Genomic DNA, 13747 nt, shown 5'->3' with positions numbered 1-13747 from the left:
GAAAAGCACCCAGTGGCACATATCCTTCTTTTAACCCCCCTCCCAAATCACTCATTGCCATATCCTCTGTTAGCCACATAAAACTTGTAATCGTCGCCTTAATTTTTTCTCCATGAAGTTACTCATGAGCAATTACAATAATGATCGCCCATGGCCTTACTTCCTCAGCCCTTTTCTGCCTGGCCAACACCTCTTATGAACGCACCAACAGCCCAACTATAATCTTATTACGAGGAGCCCTAACAATTATTCCCCTCGCAGGGGCATGATGATTAATTATTATATTACTAAATATAGCCTCCCCCCCTACTATTAACTTCGTAGGAGAGATACTTATTATAGCCTCACTTTTTAGTTGATCTCTCATTGCATTTTTAATTGTTGCCCTTAACCTTATTTTCACAACCGCATACACCTTGTATGTCTTATGATCAACTTAACGAGGCCCGTTACCAAACCACATTAAAACCCTTTTCCCACACCAATCTCGCCAACACCTTTTACTTTTTCTACATATTATACCAGGTCTCCTTCTTATCCTTAACCCAGAAATTATCCTTTGTGAATATAATTTAACCAAAATACTAGATTGTGATTCTATAAATAAAGGTTCAAATCCTTTTATTCACCGAGCTTATCTGGTGTAGTGAGAACTGCTAATTCCTCACAACCATGGTTCAATTCCACGGTTCGCTCATATCCCTCAAAATACTGTTAAAATCCCCCCTTACTCCTATACTGACAGCTCAATGAAATATACTTATACACCCTATTATATCACTTATTCAACTGACGATACTGCCGTATAAATGTATTAAACAACGTCATGTAACAAATGAATTAACACAAACTACCATAATTCCCCATTACTGCTTCCAATTAAAGTTATACATCTACTCTTACAGCTCGCAATGCTCCTCCCCCTTATGCCCTCGTACCACCTCCAAGACCAGAAATAAGGTTAATAATAAAGCCCACCCCCCCAAAAATAATATTCACCCACCCTCGCATAATAAACTACCCTCCCCCCACCACTCATTACATCCTCCATCCCATCCGACTCCTGAAAACAAAACTTTATTATTATCCCCCATTTGTGTTAATCATAAAACTAATAACAGTACATTATATACCGCAATATACCCTATAACCACTTGACTCCCCCACACCTCAGGATACGGCTCTGCCACCAAAGCAGCACTATAAGCAAAAACAACCATCAACCCCCCAAATATAAAAGAACAGAACGAGGGATAAAAAACTAACCCCCCCCTTTTATTAAAATTAAACACCCAGCCCCCGAACCCCCCACTAATCCCAATGCCGCAAAATAGGGGGAAGGATTAGAGGCTACCGCCAAAAGTCCCACTAATAAACACAACTCTAAAATCATATATTTCCACTAGGACTTTAACCTAAACCTTTAACTCGAAAAGCTATCGTTATTCAACTACAGAAACTTATGGCCCCCACAATACCAAAGCCCCACCCCCTCCTTAAAATTATCAACGGCTCATTTATTGATCTTCCCTCCCCCACCAATATTTCTTCATGATGACATTTTGGCTCACTTCTAGGAATTTGCCTAATTGCCCAAATCGCTACAGGCTTATTTCTCACAATACACTACATGGCAGACACCTCCCTCGCATTCTCATCTGTCTCTGCTGATCTGCTATACTCACTTGCTGAACATCTTCCTGGCTGCCTCCTCTATCTCCATCACACATACCATGTGCTTGCTGCCCAGATGCCGCACAAAATCTTCTGTTTTGTGGGCACATACTGGCAGAAGACGTCACACAACTGCGCAATTGTAACTTATAGTAACGCAGAGCCGTATCGCAAAAAATGGCCTGGTCATGGGGGGTAAATCTTCTGGGGAGGTTAATCTTGGTTTCATGTTCTGTTCTATGACTGAGGATCATTTTTAATGACATTCTTGTAATGATAAGGTATAGATCTACATGGATGGGAGAAGCTTTATTCTGGAGAAAGACAGACAGTGCAGAGCATAGAATTCGTCTCTTATCACACAGAACAATCTAGTAGTGTGACCTCCATGTGTTATAGTGAGCCCTGAGCTCTGAGAGGGGGGGGGCTGTGTGAGGAGCAGAGAGGGAAGGTCTGAGGTAAGTTGTCCCCTCTCCCTCCTTCTACGTACCCCCTGAGAAATATCTTTCTTCTTCCCTCCAGTCATGTGACAAGGGCATAGAATGAGTGAGAACGGCACAGCCTTCCCTCACTGCACAGCGGAGATCTCTATTGCCACCTGCAGACTGGAGGGAGAAGAAAGCCGAATTCACTCTCCAACTATCTGTCTTCTGTCCGTACATCAGGGCTGAGCGGTGTCACAGCCTGCGCATGCCCTGTGCGTCGGGGGGCGGGTTTACTCTGATTGGCGGAGGGGGCGGGGAGGTGCGATACTCTGATTGGCGGATAGGGCGGGGACGCGCTTACGCTGATTGGCGGAGGGGACAGGCGGATAACGCTCATAACAGGCAAGCGCCAGCCGACCGGCGCCATTTTCTTCTGTGTCTTGAAGGCGGCTTATCGGCTCTCATCACAGCAGAGGAACAGCGCCATACAGCGGATTTTTTGGAGATTACAGGCAGAGCTTTTTAGTCGGAGATATAGTAAGTGTCATTATCAGTGATGTCACCTTAGTAGTGAGATCGGGTCCAGGGTCGGGATGTGTGGGGGGGCGGGGACAATAGAGAAGGGGAGCGGCTTGTACTGTAATGATCTGTCAGTGTTTTCTCTCCTCCTTTCTGATCCGGAGGATTCACACTCAGCATCAGAGCTGCCATTAGAGATCACAGGGGCCCCCGAACACCCCACTGACAGGGGCCCCGAACACCCTGCTGATGGGGGCCCCCAACACCTCACCCGACAAGCGCCCCCGAACACCCCACTGACAGGGGCCCTGAACACCCCACCTGACAGGGGCCCCAAACACAGGTCCCCAAACACCGCACCCGACGGGGGCCCCAAGCACCCCACCCGACATGGGCCCCAAGCACCCCACCCGACAGGGGCCCCAAACACCTGACCCCAGTGACGGGGGGGCCCCGAACACCCTACCCGACAGGGGCCCCAAACAACTGACACCACTGATGGGGGGGGGGGGCACGGAACACCTGAACCCACCTGACAGGCGCCCCCAACACCCCACCTGACAGGGGCCCCCTCCTCCTCCCAGTTCTAATCTTTTCACCAAATTCCTATAGAAAAGTGACGCCACCCCCCATGCAGTGTTTGTGTATCCCCCCCCCCCCCCCCCCCCCCATGCCTGCTGTCTGCAGAGATCTGCCTGGACTGCATCCAAGCAATGTGTACAGTGCTGCCTGTGAGACAGAATATCACATCACATTACATAACAGTATATCACATTACATCACAATACATGACAGTGTCACACTCTGAGTGGTTGGGGAAGGAGGTGACAGGAGGAGCTGGTGGTGGCAGAAGGTGATGGTGGCAGGAGGAGTTTGTGGCAGGAGCTGGTGGGGACAGGAAGTGCCAGGAGCTGGTGGTGGCAGGAGGAGCTGGTGATGGTGGCATGAGCTGATGGGGGCAGTAGGAGCATGTGGCAGGAGCTGGTGGTGGCAGGAGGAGCTTGGGCCAGAGCTGGTGATGTTGGTAGGAGCTGGAGGGGGCTGGTGGTGGCAGGAGGAGTTTGTGGCAGGAGGAGCTTGTGGCAGGAGGTGACGGTGCTGGCAGGAGCTGGTTGGGGAAGGAGGTGACAGGAGGAGCTGGTGGTGGCAGAAGGAGGTGGTGATGGTGGCAGGAGGTGAGGGGGCAGGAGGAGATGGTGAACAAAATATGATGGACTATTTTTATATTGAACCTTAAATTGCATTGCTATTCAGATAGTGTACTTGTTTGTAGCCCAAATACTGAAATTTGCAATTAAAACTGTAATTTTTTAACCTTAATAAAATGGCAGTAAAAATTTGGCTTTGCCAGTAAATTCTGGGTGTCATGCCAGTAAATTTCAATCTGGTAGGTTGGCAACACTGGCACACACTACCCAATGGGGCACAGGGATCCCCACCTGGGGGCACACACACTACCAAGTGGGGGCACAGAAATCCCTGATGGGGGCACACACTACCCAGTAGGGGCACAGAGATCCCCCACCAGGGGGCACACACTACCCAATGGGGGCACAGAGATCCCTGCCAGGAGGGCACATACTACCCATTGGAAGCACCGTTCCCCCTTTACATGTGAATCCACAGAGTTCTCTTACACTGTAAGGGGGGACTCTGCAGACTCTGATATAAGGGAGAACTCTGGGGACTCTAACATAAGGGATGATCTGGGAACCCTGATTTAAGGGGGAACACTGTACTCTGGTGCACGGTGAGGACGGTGTAAAGGGGAACTGTGATATAGAGGGTGCTCTGAGAACCCTGATTTACCTCGGTGTACTCACTCAGACACTTGATCGTTCTTATGGGTGGCGAGAGGGGACATCCCCTCCCCACCACCCTCCGGTGCTTCTACCAACTTACTGCTGTGGAGAACAGATCCGCCAGGCCTGGATGTTTACCATAGAAATTTCCGGCGGACCAGATGGTCGCCAGAGTCTGTTTAGAGGCTGGGCGCGATGTTATGACGTCACGCCCGGCCTCTGCATTCAAACAGCGCCGCCTCGGCTGGGAAGCTGAGATCGTTTTTATATTTCAGCTGTCCCAGCCTAGAGGTGAGATGTGGGGTCTTATTGACCCCACATCTCATTGTAAAGAGGACCGATCATGCCATATTCCTATTACAAGGGATGTTTACATTCCTTGTAATATGAATAAAGTGATCAAAATTATTATTTTTTTTAAAGTGTCAAACTAAAAACATGTAAAGTAAAATTCACAAAATAGAAAAAAAGTTAAAGTGCCCCTGTCCCCATGTGCTCGCACGCAGAAGTGAATGCATACGCAAGTCCCGCCCACATATGAAAACTGTGTTTAAAACCACCCATGTGAGGTGTCGCCGCGAACGCTAGAGCGAGAGCAATAATTCTAGCGATTAGACCTCCTTTGTAACTCAAAACATATAACCAGTAAAAAAATTTAAAGCGTCGCCTATGGGAATTTTAAAGTACCGAGGTTTGGCACCATTCCACGAGCGTGTGCAATTTTGAAGCATGACATGTTCGGTATCTATTTACTCGGCGTAACTTCATCTTTCACATTATGCAAAACAAAATGGGCTAACTTTTTAATGTTTTGCTTTTTTAAAGCATGAAACTATTTTAATTTTTTTCCAAAAAATACACATTTGATAAATACTGCGTGAGATAAAAAGTTGCAATGACCGCCATTGTATTCTCTATGATCTCTGCTAAGAAAAAAATCTATGTTTGGGGATTCTATGTAATTTTCTAGAAAAAAAATGATGACTTATATGAAGGAGAGAAATGTCAGAATTGGCCTGGGCGGCAAGGGGTTAAAGGAGAAGTACAGCCAAAGCTTGTTTTGCACTCCTGTGACACGTCACAGAAGTCGATCCAGGAACCCGCATCATCACAACAATGGAAGTTGGGATCCACCAGGTCCCTGGACCAGCACCCAGATCAGCCTCTCAGTGAGCTGCTGAAAGCCTGAGCCGACCACTCCACCCCCTCCACAGCCCAGCACCCCAGAGAGTGAGGGGGCAGAGCAGAGAGCGGTGACTGACAGTCTGCAGCTCTCTGCGAACAGAGGGATCAACAGTTTTTGATCGCTCATCTCTCCATGTAGAGTGGCCAGGGGACAGATGCAGCATCCACCTAGGTAATTATGATACTGGGAAAAACTCCCAGCATACGGGACAAGAGAAGTGGTACTGTGCAGGGTCCACACAAACAGAATAAGAACAGATACTGAGAATTATGCCCAGCATACCCAGCCATTAAAATGACCATAGTACAGTTTAATTATATGTAAAATCTATGAAACGATATAAAATGAATTTGGCTACAGTGTTACATGGCCGAGGTATTCCCAGTCAGTTTTCATACTAGAAAAGTGGCAGTTGGTATGAGGTGTGTGATGTCACAGTGGGCTTCAAACCGGTTCAAACTGGACTGCAGTTGTTTCAAAACATTCCTGCACTGGGAGCTGACTGAGTCACATCGTCAGATTGTGTCTCCTGGGATTATTAGCTTTTTTATTCAAATATATTGCTATTGTACTATTATTGTATATATTAGTATTATTAGTATTTAACAATTTTAGTTTTTTCCAGACACACCGGCATCAATCACCACCACCATGCCACGGGCTTCACGCCATCCGTCCCGTGGAAGGCGATCCCGTCAGGAGGGAGAAGAGTCTCCAGTTGCTCACCGGACAAGAGGACAACTTCGGAGGAGACGGGAGGAGGCAGAAAACAACCGGAGCCGTTCCCCCAGAGACAGAGCTGCAGAACACCGCCCAGCACCACCGAGACCACCGGCAGTGGAGCAGCCTAACTGTTCCATTTGCCTCTGTGAGTGTAATGCAGGGACCACCAGAACATTACCATGTGCTCACACTTTCCATTCTGTTTGTATTTACAGATGGCTTATACAAACATCAACTTGTCCTCTGTGCCGAGCATTGACTTCACCATACCAAGCCCCTGCCTTGCAGATTCATCATCGGATAAGGCTTCGTAGAAATCTGGGCATCCGCTGGTTTATCCACTAATGTACCACTTTTCTCTTATTACAGGCCTCAAAAACAGCATGGGGTAACGTACAGTATAACAATATGTTTTTTTTTTTTTTGTTTTGTTTTATATTTCCTGCATATAAATGTGGTGAAATAATGGACCAGCAGGTAATATCAACAATACAGTAGATTGTGTAATACAATGAAAACTATAAAATGCAGCCCTGTGAAAAGAAAATTTTAGTGAAACCGTTGGGAGACTGGGCCCAAAAGTGCCGACAGGTAGATGTCCCTACATGGGAAGGCGATCACCAGCTGGAATGGTCTGCGGTGCTCCCAATAGCATCCAGTCAGGGTTTAAAATCATGAAAAAAAACAATAAAAGAAAAAGGGCCTCCACATAGTGCATGAATCCAAGTGAAAAAGATTTGTTTTATTTAAAATAAATAAATGTACAATCACCAATCATGATGGGTACATAAAGTGATCACATAAAAATGGCGTGGTAACGAGAGCACATTAGCCTAGCAACCTGAAAAATAAATAAATAAATAAATAAAAAGGGCATATGCCCCAGTAGATGGACTATTGTCCAAAATAGGTCGGGTTGCTGGCCCATTGTGCTCTCGTTACCACACTATTTTTTATGTGATCACTTTATATACCCATCATGATTGGTGATTGTACATTTTCATTTATTTTTAGAAAAAATCTTTTTTCACTTGGATTCAGGCACTATCTGGAGGCCCTTTTTCTTTTATTGTTTTTTCATGATTCCCATGTAGGGATGTCTATCTGTCGGGTTTTTTTTTGGTGCCAGTCTCCCACCGGTTGCTGCTGGAGATGTGATCGAGGTTCACCATCACACCATCATTTCCCAGTTAAGATCCACGGGAGTGGATGGCTTAAAGGCTCGTTTAACCCACCGCTATACGGCGTGTGTGCCCACCACCTGTGGTAAGTAAGGATGAGCTCAGGCGTGTTCGCATGCTCCACGTGAAGAGCCCGCCAGGAAGTCAGCGCAATGCTGCGCTAATCACAGGCAGTGAGACATTGTCCTGATGTGCGGCTGCAGAGATTGGGCAATGTCTCACTGCCTGTGATTAGCGCTGCGCCGACTTCCTGGCCTGCTCTGCACGTGGAGCATGCGAACACGCCTGCTGCTAGTCACTAGTTTAACACCCATCCCAAGAGGTGACTCCTTTCCACCAATTTCTTTTACTATCATCCCTGGGGGTGACTCCTGAGATCTTCACTAAAAGATTTATTTTCACAGCGCTGCATTTTATATAGTAGATGATGGCTGGAAAAAGAAAATGCAAAAGGCAATTACCACTGAAAAAGAGACCCTTCACCTTGACGTGGCCTTGAGCTCGCGGGTGGAGGCTCCAGGCTACTACTACCAAAAAGGGGTCCCTTCACCCCGACGCGGCCTCTAGTTCACGGTGGAGGCTCCAAGACGAATAACAGAAAAGGAGTTCCTTTTAGAGGATTTAGAGAGACAATGCCTCCACCGGCCACCATTTTAAAGAAGACCAGAAGCTGGTCTACAATTAGGGTTGCCACCTGTCTTGTTTCGACCTGGACATTCTGGGTGTTGACACATGTGCCCGAGTTTCAACCTGCCTAAATCCTGGACACATATAGCAACAGTTGAACTGTCCTGTAGTCCCGGCTGCAACATCTACAGCGGCGCATCGATTCCCGAGCCCACCATCAATGTACACTGTCACATACTGCCTGTGCAAGAGCTGGCTCCCTGTGACTGCCTGAATGAGTTGTGTGTGGGCGCTCGAGTCTGTGATTGGCCTGGTGGAGCAGGTAAGTGGTCACATGTGGACTGGGGGTGATCGCAGCCGGCCGGAGTCCCGCCTCCCTGCCTGGCGCGCTGTGTTTCTCCTAACTGAGGTGAGGTCTCTCTGCAATCCGCTCTTCCGCCCGTCTGTCAGCCCGCCCCTCTCTGCAAACCGCCCCCCCCACCTCTCAGTCCCCTCTGTCAGCAACCCTCCCCTGCTGTCAGCCCCCCCTCTCTCTCAGCCCCCCCTCTCTCTCAACAACGCCCCTGTCAGCCCCCTTCTGTCTGCCCACCCCTCTATAAGCCACCCCCCTGTCAGCAACACCCCTCTATCAGTCCCCTCTCTGTCAGCAACCCTCCCCTGCTGTCAGTCCCCCTCTCTCTCAGCCCCCCTCTTTCAGCAACCCCCCTTTCAGCCCCTTCTGTCAGCCCGCCCCTCTATAAGCCATCCCCATCTGTCAGCCTGCCCTTCTCTGTAAGCCGCCCCCCTCTCTCTCTCTCAACAACCACCCCTGTTAGCCCCCCCCCCCTCTCTGTAAGCCACCCCCATCTGTCAGCCCACTCCCCTCTCTGTCAGCAGCCCCCCCCCCTCTGTCAGCCCCTCTCTGTCAACAACCCCCCGTCAGCCCCCTTCTGTCAGCCCGCCTCTCTGTAAGCCACCCTCCTCTGTCAGGATCCTCCCCTCTATCAGTCCCCCTCTCTGTAAGCAGCCCCCTTCTGTCAGCCCCCCTCTCTATAAGCCATCCCCATCTGTCAGCCCGCCCTTCTCTGTAAGCCAACCCTTCTGTCAGCAACCCCCCCTATCAGTCCCCCTCTCTCTCAGCAACCCCCCTGTCAACCCCCTTCTGTCAGCCTGCTCCCTTCTATGTCAGCAGCCCCTCCTCTCTGTTAGAAACCCCTCCTCTCTGTTAGAAACCCCCCTCTGTCAGCAACCCCCCTTCTCTGTAAGCCACCCTCCCCTCTGTCAGCTATCCGACCCCCCCCCCCCCCCGTCAGCTACCCACAAACAGCATGCAAAACCCCCCTTTCTTCCCTCGCTCCAGTGGGGCTAATGTCCTGCAGCTGGGTCACACTGAACTCTCTATCTGTGCAGTTTCTCTCTCCCACCCAGCCGCCGGCGCCGATGCCACCAGACACTTTTGCATGAGAAAGCATGGTATTACAGACTCCGCCCCCTAACAGGTTCACACATATCTTTGCAGCGGCTCCTGGAAGGTAAGGTTTTTTTTGCCTCGCTGTAATGGAGGTATCTATTGAGGGGGCACTGGATAAAAAGGTGCTTGAAAGGGTTGTAGAATGCACAGTGCCACCTTGTGAAAAGTTTATATGGGGTTGGGTTCAGTAGAGCTGATTCAGGTTTTTGGATGGAGGTCCTCTGCCCTATAAACACCGTCCTCTGCCCTACAAACACCGTCCTCTGCCCTACGGGCACCGTCCACTGCCATATGGGCACCGTTCACTGCCCTACCGACACCGTCCACTGGTCTACTGGAACCGTCCACTGCCCTACCGGAACCGTCCACTTATCATATTACTACTCATATTTTAACTGACATTTCTTTTATTAATCAAATCATATTTTATAGGTACATGAATGTTTTTGTTTTATTTAACCATGTCCCTTTAAGTCCTCCATCCCACTGTTAATGCAATTTGGCCACAGCCACTGTTCACCGTAGCACACCTCATTACTACTCTCTATGGGTAACCCAAAAGGTGTCCCAGGTATTATACAATCCTGTAGCGTGTACTACAAAAAAATTGCCGTGCACCGCAAAAGTGTTCGAGTTTGGCTTGAAGAAAAGGTGGCAACCCTATCTACAATAGAGATACTGCGGCGTCGCCCACCCCCGCTGCCAGTGTCTATGGAAGGTGGGCGGCACCGCAGTTCAAACTGAAAGGTGCGGCAACGGCGGTGTCTGGAGGATCTGTCAGGGGTCAGTCTCAGTCTGGAGGATGTCAGAGGGGGCCAGTCTGGAGGATGTCAGAGGGGGCCAGTCTGGAGGATGTCAGAGGGGGCCAGTCTCAGTCTGGAGGATCTGTCGGGGGGCCAGTCTCAGTCTGGAGGATCTGTCGGGGGGCCAGTCTCAGTCTGGAGGATCTGTCGGGGGGCCAGTCTCAGTCTGGAGGATCTGTCGGGGGCCAGTCTGGAGGATCTGTCGGGGGCCAGTCTGGAGGATCTGTCGGGGGCCAGTCTGGAGGATCTGTCGGGGGCCAGTCTGGAGGATCTGTCGGGGGCCAGTCTGGAGGATCTGTCGGGGGCCAGTCTGGAGGATGTCAGAGGGGGCCAGTCTGGAGGGTGTCAGAGGGGCACCAGATGTTGAGGACTGATGGGGACACCAGATGTAAGGAGGGGCTCCGCTGATGGAGACACAGATGTGAGGAAGGCTGCTCTGATGGGGCACCCGATGGCATCTGGTGGCAGGCAATCTGACGCGCTCATGGCTCCCACTGATTCTGCATTATGGTGAGTGTAATATAAAATGAAATCATTCAAATGTAATAATAGAAATAATGCGCTTCAATCATCCCGACACCATAACAATCATGGTGCCGGGATGATTGAAGCACTAACACTAGGTATTTGGAGTCTCTATCTGCTGATAGTCAAATTCTGGAAAACACATATTGCTATTGTGGTGTAGGATCGAGGGCTGCTGTCTCTTCATCCCCCCCCCCCCCTTTCCCTCTCCATCCATCCCCCCCCCCCTTTCCCTCTCCATCCATCCCCCCCCCCCCTTTCCCTCTCCATCCATCCCCCCCCCCCCTTTCCCTCTCCATCCATCCCCCCCCCCCCTTTCCCTCTCCATCCATCCCCCCCCCTTTCCCTCTCCATCCATCCCCCCCCCTTTCCCTCTCCATCCCTCTCCCCTTTCCCTCTCCATCCCGCATTCATCTCAGACTATAACCACACCCCTTCAAGCCACGCAGTTTTTTTTACGTAAACCACGCCCATATTTTTGCTGTGCACTGCATTTTCACCTTTTCATATGCCACACCCATATCCGCATGCCCGCCCCCTAATTATAATACAACTCCGCCTACTGCCAAAAAAAGTGTCCACGATTTTTTATTTTTTTTTACAATGTTGCCAACTATGCACGGGGCACATAGATAACAACTGTGTGACTGACGTTCTTCCAGTGCAGAAAATGCCAATCATCGTACTATGTGTGAACAGGCACAGAGCTTCTTCACACCGTGTCCGTTTACTGCAGGGATGTCTTTAATATTGATTGGACCCTGGGTAAAAAATTTCTTGGGCCCCCCACCCCCATGCAACTTCACTCTCCACCTGCTCTGAGGCATACAATAAATAACAGCTAGACTTAAAGTCAGTTTACCGTATCAGATCAGGCAGCAATTGCGATTGGTTGCCAGTGGTTACAGCATATCATTACTGCTTAATGACTGGTTGCTAGAGGTTACAGCACACATTACGGGTCACTGATTAGTTGCTAGAGCTTACAGCAAATGATTTCTGCTCGTTAATTGGTTGCTAGAGATTACTGTACAGTAATACTGCTCACTGGATGGTTGCTAGAGGTTACAGCACATCTCCTCACTGCAGGGGGCCATGATATAAATATGACTGATACCTTTATTTACATATCAATGCCGCTAGCCACAGCTATTTACTTAGTAATGCCGCCACATTTACATGTAAACACAGGGTCTGCAGGTGAGTCATCTGTACACAACAATAGGGCAAAGCTGGGCAGCATTAGTACCAGCACTTCACACTGAGATATCTGGACACAGCACAGGACTAAAACTTCAGGGGAAGTTTTAAACTGAGAAAGGGAATTTAAACTGAGATATTTGGCAAGTATGGGGAAGCTGCTTTGGGCCCTACAACAATGACAGGACACGGGGCATCTGCCCCTTTTGCCCTGCCTTAAAGTGGTTCTGCACCTTTTAAAAAAAAAAAAAAATATTAAAAGCCAGCAGCTACAAATATTGCAGCTGCTGACTTTTAATAAATTGACACTTACCTGCCCCAGGGTCCAGCGATGTCGGCGGCAGATGACGAGCAATCGCTCGTCTCTCTGCTGCCCCCGCCGCCATCCTATGTCAGGGAATCGGGAAGTGAAGCATTGTGGCTTCACTGCCCGGTTCCGTACTGCGCATGCGCGTGTCGCGCTGCGCATCTCTGCTGGTCCCCGCTGTGTCCTGGGAACTGTTTCCCAGAACACAACGGGGGGGGGGGGGGCATCTGCGGCGGTCTGTCCCGGAAGTGGGTGCAGATACCTGGATTATCCAGGTAACTGCACCCCCCTCACCCCTGAAAGGTGCCGATTGTGGCACCGGAGGGGGGGAGGGATCAGATGAGCTGAAATTCCACTTCAGGGTGGAGGACCGCTTTAAAGATGGCCCTGGTTTACTGCACAACAACACATGCATGGTGTGAACATCGAATACAATAGTTTCCTATGGGTCCTGCTGTATTATACATGTGTGGAGGTGTGCAGCAAAATGCAGATCAATGGACATGATGTGAATAAGCTCTTCTTTAGTATTACAGAACTGGACGGTGCTCATGGGATACGCCTTCAGTACAATGGAAGAACTTCTCACTGCCACTGCTGGAAGAATGAAGATAAGAAAGTTGCATAAGTGGGGAAACAGAAAAATGTGTGGAAAGAACACGGCTTTGTGATTTATTTATTTTTAATGAAAATTAAACTATTTAAAGTAATACTAAAGTCTCCATTTTTTGTTATACTTACCTGCTCTGTGGAATGGTTTTGCACACAGCAGCCCCATCCTCCTCTTCTCTGGTCCCCCACAGGCTCTCCAGGCCCCTCCTTCCTGCTGAGTGTCCACACAGCAAGCAGCTTTCTATGGGGGCACCCGAGCTGCTGCTCTGTGTGTCCATTCAGACACAGAGCCACTATTCGGCCACATACAATCTCCTCATTGACTTTGACAGCAGTGGGAGCCAATGGCGCCACGCTGCTGTCTCAGCCAATGAGGATGAAGAGTCCCAGGCAGCCGGGACTCTCCTGCAACATCGCTGGATCGAGATGGGCTCAGGTTAGTATTAGGGGGGCTGCTGCACACAGAAGGATTTTTATCTTAATGCATAGAATGCATTCAAATAATCTTCTGACTTTACAACCACTTTAAGCCTGATTTGTTTATATGCAATGGTCAGCAGTGATAGATTCCTCCATCTGCACTGCTAGCAAGGTGAGATTTATAGACCACGTAAAGTGATTGTAAACCTCAGATATGAAATATGAATAAAGCACATCCGTCTATAGTGTGTACTTGTCTAAGTTAATCAACATAATCAATCAACATCATTTTT

At 49.1% G+C, this 13747-nt stretch overlaps 1 long non-coding RNA gene across 1 annotated transcript; it reads left to right on the top strand.

The window, feature by feature from the left end:
* The first annotated feature begins 11262 nt into the window (after nt 1–11262).
* Nucleotides 11263–13139, top strand: LOC143959434 (uncharacterized). The gene is made up of 2 exons (XR_013270230.1): nt 11263–11857; nt 11898–13139. It is a non-coding gene; the product is annotated as an uncharacterized LOC143959434 (long non-coding RNA).
* Nucleotides 13140–13747: the final 608 nt, after the last annotated feature.

Source organism: Lithobates pipiens, unplaced genomic scaffold (assembly GCF_037356315.1).
Source record: "Lithobates pipiens isolate NorthernLeopardFrog02 unplaced genomic scaffold, aLitPip1_a1.2 Scaffold_75, whole genome shotgun sequence".
NCBI classification, from domain to species: Eukaryota; Metazoa; Chordata; class Amphibia; order Anura; family Ranidae; genus Lithobates; species Lithobates pipiens.
This window is presented reverse-complemented; position numbering and strand designations above follow the sequence as displayed.